Raw genomic sequence first — 12639 nt, 5'->3', positions numbered from 1 at the left:
CACTATACATATGTATATGCATATACACATATATATACATATATATACATACATGTTTCGGAGCACATTTGTTGCTTTGCACTATTCTTTCTATACATGTGGTAATGGGGGAGTAGAGAAGGGGAGAAGAAGAGCAAGGAGAGGCTAACTGGGAAGTAGATTTAACTAGAAAAACATAGTCTGCAAACTGGATATCGATTTATTAGTGCTGTTATGCATCTGGGGATAATCTTCCATTTATGGTTGGATATATCTAGAATATTATCTCAATTTCGATTATTATGCTGGAATTGGGATTTCCCTTGCACTAAGTACTTCATTAAACAAATAGATAAACAAGTGACCTAGCAGAGATCTAATAATATAAACAATTATACCTGGGACACCAATATTACAGTGACTAAAAGACCTAACAGATTAAGGGTATGCTACAGAGATCCATATTTTGGGGTTTTAGATACTCATTTATATTCTATTAAGGCAGGTATAGATGTTTTTAATTATGCACTAGTCACTTTAAAATCGGAAGAAATAAAGTTAAAAACTTGGGTGGTGAATATTCCACACCCCCCCCAGCTGCTAATGCACAATGCACTTTAAAATTACCTCTAAGAAAAAAATGATCATTCGTATGATTGTATGTCTGTTAGGCAAACTCACTAGGTAAAGATGTCTGCCATGGTTTTGCACTAAGTACAGATAAACAAGTGACCAAGCAGAGATCTAATACTATAAATGATTATACCTTGGACACTAATATTATAGTGACTAAAAGACCTAACAGATTAAGGGTGAGCTACAGAGATCCATGTTTTGGGGTTTTAGATACTTATTTATACCCCAGCAAGGTAGTTATAGACGTTTTTAATTATGCACTAGTCACTTTAAAATCGGAAGAAATAAAGTAAAAAACTTGGGTGGTGAATATTTCATACCCCCCCCCAGCTGCTAATGCACAACGCACTTTAAATTTACCTCTAGAATCAAAATGCTCATTCGCATGAATGTATGTCTGTCAGGCAAACTTACTAGGCAAAGATGTCTGCCATGGTTTAGGCACGTAATGCAGATCACTAAATGAGGCCTTCTTTGATTTCTATGTTGCCTGCCGTTCTACCCCCTCCTTTCCCTCTCTACTCCTCCTAGCTTCATGTTTTAAAGTGGTGTATGGTGGAGAGGTTGTTTGTTGTGAAAAAGCGGCGAGTTGGCCGCGAAACGCGTCACGCCTCGAGTGCTGCACTTGGGAGGACCCACATTGGGGTCATACTTTCTACTTTTTGAAATGGATTTCCATGATTTTTAAATATTTTTTCCCGTGTGGATCAATAAAAGAAGAAAATTAACAAAACGGAAAGCGGTTGGTGTGGAGTTTTACTTCCCCCCCCCCTCCTTTGTTTGCTGTTTGGTGGAAATTGGGCAAGCATGGCTTTATGGAGAGTGCAGCTCGACTTGGCTACCCTAAGGTAGAATTGACAATATCTTTAAACGCTGTGATCGTGTCAGCGTGGAGCGGAGCACCAGTGTTAAGGTTGGAGGAGGAGCGCACAGTGTACACGGAGAAATCGACGGATTGTCCTGTAGCTGCTCGGATTACGGCAATACAACAGAAGCACGGGAATACGGAGGCGGCAGCTGGAAAACCCAAGAGCAACGCAGAACCGCAGGTTGAAGGACAGGCGGTAAGGTGGAGCTGGGTGAGTACAGCAGTTGTTTTCTGTAACGTGCAAGCGAACAAAAATTGCATTTGTAATTCTTTTTTACTCGGAAAAAGAACACGACTTGAGAAGTGGATTTAAAACTCTTCTCACTAGTTCCATAATCAAAAAGCCCTCCACTTTTAAATCAGCAAAAACAAAAGGAAAAAACCACACACTTCCACACGGGCAAAGTATTTGGAGTGTATTAAACTCGTGACTACTCTTAAAGGGACACTTGAAAAATATGGCAAACTCCCAGGAGCAGAGAGAAGCAACACGGCGGGCACAGGCCCTTACACTTTTCAATGAAACTTTAAAATCGACCACAAAAAAAGATATACCCACAGAAGCAATACCTAAAAATGACAGCGAGATAGGCCTGCTAAAAGAACTTGAAAAATTACAACGTAAGGAGGTTAGCAAATGGTGGGAGGAGCACTCCCTAAAAAATTATGTAGAAGTTGGGCGAATACCGAGAGGACTGAGGATTTTAACAATTCCATCCTTCGAAGAACAGGACCCACTGATGTTAGAAGAATGGAGTGGGGCCACCAACCAATGTTCAAAAACCTTCCTTCTATTACTTATAAAGTATGCAGGCAGTGATCGCGAGAGGCTACTGGAAAAAATAACAAAAGTGGAAGAAAAATTAAAATTGATTACAGAAACTGGTGATGGGAAGAAATTGAAAGATTCAATGGAAAGAAACTTGCTTGAGTATGAGGAAGAAATAAAACAAAGAAAACAAAGAAAGTTTTTAAGAGACAAGGAAGATTATGAAATGGGCAGAGTATACACCTTTGCAAGAAGGTTTGATCAGATGAGATTAACATCTTCCAGAGCAGCACCGATAACCACCGAAATTACACCAACAAGTGCAAGCGAATCCCTTTCAATGTCAGAGTCTGACATAACAGGGAGCGACACAGAAGAACCACAAGTGCGCAGGAATTTTTTAGAAGAAATGCGTTTGCTACGCCAAGATGGCAAAAAGAACAAACAAAAAAGAGGTGGAAGTGCGAATCGTGGCAGAGGAAGAGGCGCCCGAAAAAAACGAGGAGGGGAAAACGGAGCAGGAAATTCCCAGAACAATACTTCGGGCAGATCGCTGCGCTCTGGCAACTGAGCGAGGCTGATATGCAGGAGGATGGCAGTTTTAAAATAATAAATTTATCTGATCACACCTTAACAACAACTCAACAAAAAGTTCTGAGTTTGGGACTAAACTACTGTCCTTCTGCTAATAATGATTATGTGGACACTAGGATAGATCTGGACCATTTCATAAGGAAGATTCGTCTCAGGAAATTCTTTGCCAATAACATGTGGCAACAAAAGAAAAAGGAAGTACAGACAGGAAAAACAGAGATTATGATTAAGGAAATGGACATACTTACCGATCTTATGGAACTAGAGAAAGGAATGGACATGGAAGAAGAAAACTTATCGACTGATCTTGCAGAGATAGGGATCAGAACTGATTGGATGGCAAAAAGTAATCTGAAATCGAAATCCAAATTCAATCCCACGACAAACGTAGCTAGCACTATTGGAGTATTTCAGAATCTTGTTATAGAGGACTTAAAAAGCTTACGTCGAAAAACTAAAAATGTGAAATTCAAAGATAACCTCACAAGAAATGAAAGAAAAGCATTAAAAGAACTGCAGGAGTTGAAGAACTGCATTATAAAACCCTCAGATAAAGGACATAATATTGTTTTGCAGAAAAAAACAGAATACATTAAAGAGGCGTATAAACAGCTCAATGACACCAAGTGCTACACGAAACTAAAGGATAATCCTATGCCAGCATTAGAACAAACAGTGAAATCCTTCCTAAAGAAATATGAAGAAATGGGTATTATATCGGAAGAAACATATAAATTTCTCTATATCAGTAAAGCCATAACTCCTACCATATATTTTCTACCTAAAGTGCACAAGAATCTGCAACAACCCCCAGGGAGACCAATCGTGTGCCTAATCGGCTCAGCATTGGAAAATATATCGAAATACATTGATGAGGTATTGTTCCCTTTTGTGTGTACACTTCCTTCATACGTAAAAGACACTACTGATTTCCTGTGTAAAATAGAAAATATTCCCTGGGAAAAAGACTTTTTAATGGCCACGATGGATGTTGTCTCCCTCTACACGTCGATAGGACATGAGGATGGGAAAACAGCATGTCTACACTATTTGAACACTAAATCTTTGAATTTCCTGAAACACAATGAGATGGTGATGCAAATGATCAATCTATGCCTTACAAACAACGTCTTCCTTTTTAACAATGAATATTTCAAGCAGATGCAAGGAACGGCGATGGGAACTACTTTCGCGCCTTCATATGCAAACCTGATGATGGGGTCGTGGGAAGAACGTGAGGCTTGGTCAGATGGGAATCAGGTACACACGCAAAATGTGGTTTTATGGTTAAGATACATCGATGACCTGTTTGTTATCTGGAGAGGCACTGCAAAGGGATGGTTAGAGTACGTAACGGTATTGAACCAAAACAAAAAAAACTTAAGATTTACGGAAACTCACAGCCGGACACTAATTACCTTTCTAGATGTTAATATCAGAATTGTGAATGAGAAAATAACCTGCGAGCTGCATCGAAAGAAGACTGGCTCTAATACTCCTTTACACGCACATAGTGGACACCCTAAACATGTGATCTGGAGTGTGCCCTATGGAGAATTTGTGAGACTCAGAAGAAACAACACCACTTTGGAGTCTTACGATAGAGAAAGCAAATTGACTGCAGCAGGTTTTAAAAGGCAGATGTACCCCAAAAAAGTCATCGAGAGAGCCTTCCTGAAAGCCAGAACAATTGAAAGACACACCTTATTAGCTGGAAATAAGAACAAAGATCGATTAGAAGGAGAAAAGAGCACCCGATGCATTCTTACTTATGACAACCAGTCAAAAAATATTAAACACATTCTGCAGAAACATTGGAGCATTTTGCTAACTGACCCTGATCTGGCCAAAAGCCTCAAACCCCATCCCGAAGTCACTTTCAGAAGAAATAGGTCCTTCAAAGATATGCTGGTTCCCAGTTTTATGGCCAAGGAAGAAGAAAAGATAGAAGGAAACTGGCTAACAGTGAAAAGGAAAGGCTTTCATAAATGCACACGCTGTAATATATGTAAATTTGCAATTGACGGCGACACTTTTAAACATCCAGTGACAGGACACAAAACAGAGATCAAACAACGGATCACCTGTGAAACAGACTATGTAGTCTATGCCCTCACCTGTGCATGCCATAAATACTACATTGGCAGCACAAAATGCAAGTTAAAGATTCGAATACAACAACATGTGCGAGCCATCACACATAACGATGTGAACTACCCCATGGCTAAACATTTCTATGAATGTCACAACAAAGAAATAGACAGTTTTAAATTCTTTGGGGTATACAAAATAGAATTGGGCCCCCGGGGAGGTGACAGGGAGAAGCAACTGAGACAAAAAGAAACAAGGTGTATACTAGATTTTGAAAGTAAACATCCCAACGGGCACAACATTGATGAAGAGTTATACACCTTTTTGGGCAGCTAAAGGAATATTCTTGTCCCTTTCTTTCCTCCTAGTGCTCTGTAACGATATAAGAGATCAAATAGTTGGTTTTAAAGTTTCTGTGTTTTTAACAATTTTTTTATGATGTTGGTAATGGTGTGTTTGTTTCGGAGCACATTTGTTGCTTTGCACTATTCTTTCTATACATGTGGTAATGGGGGAGTAGAGAAGGGGAGAAGAAGAGCAAGGAGAGGCTAACTGGGAAGTAGATTTAACTAGAAAAACATAGTCTGCAAACTGGATATCGATTTATTAGTGCTGTTATGCATCTGGGGATAATCTTCCATTTATGGTTGGATATATCTAGAATATTATCTCAATTTCGATTATTATGCTGGAATTGGGATTTCCCTTGCACTAAGTACTTCATTAAACAAATAGATAAACAAGTGACCTAGCAGAGATCTAATAATATAAACAATTATACCTGGGACACCAATATTACAGTGACTAAAAGACCTAACAGATTAAGGGTATGCTACAGAGATCCATATTTTGGGGTTTTAGATACTCATTTATATTCTATTAAGGCAGGTATAGATGTTTTTAATTATGCACTAGTCACTTTAAAATCGGAAGAAATAAAGTTAAAAACTTGGGTGGTGAATATTCCACACCCCCCCCAGCTGCTAATGCACAATGCACTTTAAAATTACCTCTAAGAAAAAAATGATCATTCGTATGATTGTATGTCTGTTAGGCAAACTCACTAGGTAAAGATGTCTGCCATGGTTTTGCACTAAGTACAGATAAACAAGTGACCAAGCAGAGATCTAATACTATAAATGATTATACCTTGGACACTAATATTATAGTGACTAAAAGACCTAACAGATTAAGGGTGAGCTACAGAGATCCATGTTTTGGGGTTTTAGATACTTATTTATACCCCAGCAAGGTAGTTATAGACGTTTTTAATTATGCACTAGTCACTTTAAAATCGGAAGAAATAAAGTAAAAAACTTGGGTGGTGAATATTTCATACCCCCCCCCAGCTGCTAATGCACAACGCACTTTAAATTTACCTCTAGAATCAAAATGCTCATTTGCATGAATGTATGTCTGTCAGGCAAACTTACTAGGCAAAGATGTCTGCCATGGTTTAGGCACGTAATGCAGATCACTAAATGAGGCCTTCTTTGATTTCTATGTTGCCTGCCGTTCTACCCCCTCCTTTCCCTCTCTACTCCTCCTAGCTTCATGTTTTAAAGTGGTGTATGGTGGAGAGGTTGTTTGTTGTGAAAAAGCGGCGAGTTGGCCGCGAAACGCGTCACGCCTCGAGTGCTGCACTTGGGAGGACCCACATTGGGGTCATACTTTCTACTTTTTGAAATGGATTTCCATGATTTTTAAATATTTTTTCCCGTGTGGATCAATAAAAGAAGAAAATTAACAAAACGGAAAGCGGTTGGTGTGGAGTTTTACTTCCCCCCCCCCTCCTTTGTTTGCTGTTTGGTGGAAATTGGGCAAGCATGGCTTTATGGAGAGTGCAGCTCGACTTGGCTACCCTAAGGTAGAATTGACAATATATATATATATATATATATATATATACATATATATATATGTATATATATATATATATATATATATATATTTTGCATAAAAAAACTCAGGACCAACTTAATTCAGGGCATTTGGGTTCCGAAGCCCAAGAGTACATCTATATTATAAGAGAAAAGATTCACAATAACATAAAAAATAGCATTATAGGGGATATAGCATTAGGGCGGATAAGAATGGGAACTAAGGCCGGTCCTGAGTTCCCGATGCATTGAATTTCAGCGGTATACTTGCAGTAAGTTTCTCACCTTAACTCACCTTAACTGATCTTTAACTAACATTTTTAATTGAATTTGAAGGGTTTCGTTATTCCGTGGATTTTTTCTGTACCACTGGCCATCGGCCGTGCCCACTGTATATTTTAGAACATTACCAGATAACTGGCCATAGCTGAATGGCCAGTGAGTTCTCACCCCGACCTCACTGTATCTGTTAAAATTATGAAACTCTTTTTAATTACTTTTTGCCATAGCCGCGTGTATATTTATAATTAGGGTTTCCTGTTTTTAGTGTTTATTTTTTACTTCTGTGGTGTTTTTCCGGTATTTTCAAAACATTCTGAATCCTTGTTTCTCAGTGTTTTCTCATGTGCCCCCTTCAAAAAATCACAGATGAATATTTTTTCAACTGTAAACACACACATATTCCTTTATTGTTACATTGCATACAAACGTAGGGTAATATCTCTCATGACTGGCTGTAAGAATAACATATGCCCAGGTTCTTTTGCCCCCATAGCGGAAATCAAAAGCTGACACCTATGAATGTACACACAGTAAGTGAACATATGTCTTAAAGTGAAATATACAAATGTAGTTCAATTGATCTTCCCTTTAGAAGAAAAAGTGCAAGACAAAATAGCATATGACTTTCAAAAAAAGAAATGAACACCAGAAAAAGAACCTTAGAGAGGAAATGTTCAAATAAATATCCGGGCAAAGTATAAATGGTGCTCAACCTATAAACCCAGCAATCTGTAGTGAAATGATCCCAAGAAAACAAAATCCCAATACGAGACAAGTGCTTCTGGTTTTGTGGGTAAGCGTCTGCCCTGGGAACATGACAACCTGAGTAAACTCCTGCTAGCCAAATACTTGAGCAATCTTGGCAACCTCAAAAAAACTAAGTGGTTGTGTTTGCCCTCTCCAAAAAATTTCTGCTGTCCACCGACATGTGTCCTTTACTTCGGCCTGAAAAGCAGCCAGAATAAGGGGAGAATAACTGCACCACTGTCCAGGATTCCAACCCCTCTGGCCACATCCTGAGGAAATACTCATGCCTTACTTGCCCTGTCTTTATTTCTCCTCCTCACCCCAATGTCTGGCTGTCAACAATACTCTGCTCTATAAAGATAACTTGAAAAGTACACATACCATAGTGACACTCAAAAATATAAATCCATATAGAACTATGTTAGGCAAAAAGTGTACAATTGTGGTATTATTCCCCCATCTTGTCTGGGAGACTACAAATACCAGAATGCAATTCAGCAAAAGGCAACAGAAATGGTCTCTCAGAGAGCACTGGGAACATAGAGGATCTTTAAACCATATTGGGGCAAAATATATATATATATATATATATATATATATATATATATATATATATATATATTCAGTGAATACACTTTGTTAAAGGGACGTTATGGTTACAAGTAAAAACTAACCCCCCCCAGAAATTCACCAGTTATAGTAAGTTAAGCAACCCTAACTCACACTACCACCATGCACTGCTAAGACTAACACCCAGGACATCAAAGATGATATCACAAATGTCATTGATGAAATCACTTATGCTATCAACTATGAAATACATTTTGATGAAAAGTCCCGACACGGGGTTGTGTTTATAATGTTGGTAACAAGATGTCCGCGGTAATGGGACAGCTTGCCCTTTAGAGTGCAATACTTTCAAAGACTGACAGTAGCACGGTTTTAAAACAAATATTGTGGTTTATTTATTGTTTTTCTTTGTGTGTTATGAGATATTTAAAACTAAGAAAACACACAGAATTCAGGACTGTGGACTGTCTCCTATCCATGCAGTAACTGCATGACCCTGCTTAGCTGCAAAACGAGTACGGGACCTGTCCCCTCAGGCCATGTCGCTTTTTGATCTGGAAACTTGTGCTAAGGCTTTGAAGCTAAGCAGGGTTGCTCCTGTGTACTGCATGGATGGGAGTCTCGGATGCCTGTTTCCAGTGTATGGACTACAGATAGCAGCAGCTGTGTGTAGTTTTATAGCCTGGGTTATAGCCGCAAAACACATTCCTTTTGCCCCCTCAGGCCCTCGCCAAGTGTCCCCCTCATCTCTGCCAGCTCCTCCCACTCCTGATGACCTCCTCACCTCCCCAGCCCTCTCCCATTCCCCCCACGACACACAGTGTTTCTGTGACGCTGATTGCTTTGAGAGGTGAACTATTTGCGGCTATACCCCAGGTTATAGCCAAGGGTATGGGAAAAATGTGTGAGCCTCGTGTTGCAGACTTTGTCCCTAGCTCCTCTACAACTCCCACATTTCACATGGTTTCCTCTTGCGTCTCCCCTCAGCTCTACCCTGATGGCTTTGCATGCTTATTGACATGCAAATGGCTTTTTTTGTGTGTTTCATTTTCCATTAGCCTCGGCTATAGCCAGGGCTATAACCTGGGGTACAACCGCGGCTGTTTAATTTGTAAACACCCAGTTTCTTGGCAAGTTATCAGAGATATAGCTATTTATTTTGGAGAAGGGGACATCCTCATCTCCGTCAAATATTTAAAAAACTACTGGACGTAATAACCCCAAACCACAAAAAGGATGTGAGTCAACACTTTGTGCCCATGTTGTTTTGCACCTGGTCCAAATCCCTCCAGTGTTTTGGGCTGTGCAGTCCAGAAAAAACTTTTTTCATTTGTTGACGCATTTGTACCACAATGTGCAGTATAGGGGGGGGGGCAGTGCGTACCTAGTTGTCTTCACAATTTCAGTCAAATCCGTCACAGGAGTCAAAAGTTATTAGCAATTCATTTCTTTGCATTTCCTATGGGAGTCTGCCTCATCTTAACTATAGGGCGACGACCGCCGTTCTATAATACATAGATACATATAAACATGCATGCAGCTACAGGTTTTTTAAATGTGCATTTGTTTCAATTGCATTACATGCCTATTCTTGCACGCAGACTGCAACCATTCGAAGAACATTAAGTGGGACTGACATTGATTGTTTAATAGCTCACTTGTTCACTTGATCATGCTGCTCGTTGTTTTTATCGATTTTACCTGCAGATTGCAATAGGAAGCAAGAAGCAGATCGGATCAGCTGTTATCGGCCCGGGGCCTGGCTTTAAGGCCCAAGCATAGTGAGGGCTTTTAATGAGGGGCGCTGGGCCGATAACTTCCGATCTGGCACGCCAGATAGAGTATGTATGCTATTAGGTAACCCGTGGTGCTGAGAGCATTGTATTTTGTTTAAATAAACAAAATATTTTAGCAAGATAGCCGCCACGGTGCTGGAAGATGGTGTTCCAAATGGAGCCTCTCTTCCATTTCTATGGTGGCCAGTGCACAACGGTAAGAGGCAGCTGTGGTGGAGATAAGTGTATCATAAAAGTTATATATGTTGCCGCCCTATAGTTAACATGAGTCAGACTCCCATAGGAACCCCTCAAAATTCTATGGTTAAGAACTTTTGATTTGAGTAACAGTTTTGGCCGAAATTTCCAAAGTCATTAAAAACCTGTGGGCCACCCCACACTGCAAAGTTTCGTAAAGATTTGTTGAAAAAGGAGAATGTTATTAAGCGTCCAAAAAGTTTTTTTCTCCAAAGTGCGGCCTACTTCCCATTCATTTTCCCATAGACAAACAAGGTACATTTTTGCCAAAGCGCACAGGCCAAACGGCTCGATGGATTTGGACCAAGTCTGAAACAACTTGGGCACGAAGCGTTCACTCGTGATCCATGCCTGGTTTGGGGTTATTCCGTGCAGTAGTTTTTTAAATATTTGACGGGCAAATGGGTGTCCCCTTCCCAAAAATAGATCGAGATATTTAGAGGGTTTAACCAAAACCGGGAGTCATTAGAAATGAAACGGCCACCATCTCGTTTTTCTCTCGATGCAAGTGATATTCGCGGCTATAGCTGAGGATATGGGAAAAAGAAATGCAGGAAAAAAGCTATTTGCAGGTCTAAAAACATGCACCTTCCACCAGGCTACAGGTGGGGCTGGGTGGCTAGAAGGCACCAAGCAAAATTTGGTAGTTGGAGGGGGTTCGGGGCTATCTGTAGCCTCGGCCATAGCTCCGAATTGCAGACATCTGAAAGCAAACTGCTTCACAGAAACAGTGTCTGTTGTGGGGCAAAGGAGAGGGCAGGGGAGGTGAGGAGGCCATCTGGGGAGTGGGGGGAGCTGGCACAGATTAGGAGGGCACTTGGTGAGAGCCTGTGGGTTAGTAAAGGATTTTTATTTTCTGGCTGTTTTGTCGATATTTGCAGCTATATCCGAGTCTACGAAGGACTACCGATATCCACGGTAGGAGCAGTTCTTTGCCCGTGGCTTTATATTTTGGAGTGTCAGAGTTTTATTTATTTTTTTAGGCTACTTTTATAGGCATAGTGACGTCGGGGGTGAAAATGCCCTGGTAGGTATTTGGTAGTCTTTTTTTATTTTGGCTGTGTGTTTTTAGACTTTTGTGTATGTGAGACTTTGGAGAAAAAGAGAAGAAAAAAGTTTGGCAAAATTAATATGAAAAGGAGCAATCATACTGTGTGGCTCTGAAATGGTTGCCTACCCAGTTTACTGTTTTGTATTATTCTCTGCTTTCTTTATCTTTAGCTACTTTGCATAAGTACATGAGTAGTGTTATACTGTATTGATCTTTTAAGTTGTATTGTAGTATAAAACCTGAAGTGAGCCCCTTTTTTAATCAATTTTTGTAACCCCGGTTATTATAAAAGTCAATGAACTGTAGCCGCGGGTATAATAAAAAACTTATTTTTGTTTATTTTATTGTATTTGTGTATTTATATGACATACGTAGTCCTTAAAAGGTTTATTTTGGGGTACACTGAGTATAGTATTTTAGCACATCTTGAGTATTGTTTTGATGTTTTGAAGGAATATCGCATTTCCTTCATCAGTTAGTTGCACTCTGTTCCAGCTCTGTGGCGGCTATCTTGCTAAAATATTTTGTTTATTTAAACAAAATACAATGCTCTCAGCACCACGGGTTAACTAATAGCATTCATACTCTATCCGGTGTGCCAGATCGGAGGTTATCGGCCCAAGGCCCCTCATTAAAAGCCCTTGCTATGCTTGGGCTGTAAAGACAGGCCCCGGGCCGATAACTCCTGATCCGATCTGCTTCTTGCTTCCTATTTCAATCTGCAGGTAAAATCGAGCAGCACAAACAGCAGCATGAGCAAGTGAACACGTGAGCTAATAAACAATCAATGTCAGTCCCACTTAATGTTCTTTGGATGGTTGCAGTCTGCGTGCAAGAATAGGCATGTAATGCAATTGAAACAAATGCACTAGCCATGGGTTTTAGCACAATACTGGCCAGTGGCCACAATCCTTGGCTCTGTTGACTATATATACTAATATATACATGGGCCACTAGTCATGGCCTCTGACCATGAGCTGTTTGTACATCTTTCGGCCATGTCCACTGTATATTTTAAAATAGTAACATGCAATGAGCCATGGCCTTGTGCCGTGCCCACTGTGTATTATACAAAACCAACCAGCCACTAGCTATGGCCTTCGGCCATGCCCACTGTATACTATATACAATAACCAACC

General features: G+C 40.0%; 1 pseudogene; it reads left to right on the top strand.

Annotated features, from left to right (window-relative positions):
- The window catches only part of LOC138540899 (vitellogenin-A2-like), an 83143-nt pseudogene that overhangs the window by 19907 nt on the left and 50597 nt on the right, over positions 1-12639 (top strand).

Source organism: Ambystoma mexicanum, chromosome 1q, assembly GCF_040938575.1.
Source record: "Ambystoma mexicanum isolate Mex_15411 chromosome 1q, UKY_AmexF1_1, whole genome shotgun sequence".
Taxonomy (NCBI): domain Eukaryota; kingdom Metazoa; phylum Chordata; class Amphibia; order Caudata; family Ambystomatidae; genus Ambystoma; species Ambystoma mexicanum.
This window is presented reverse-complemented; position numbering and strand designations above follow the sequence as displayed.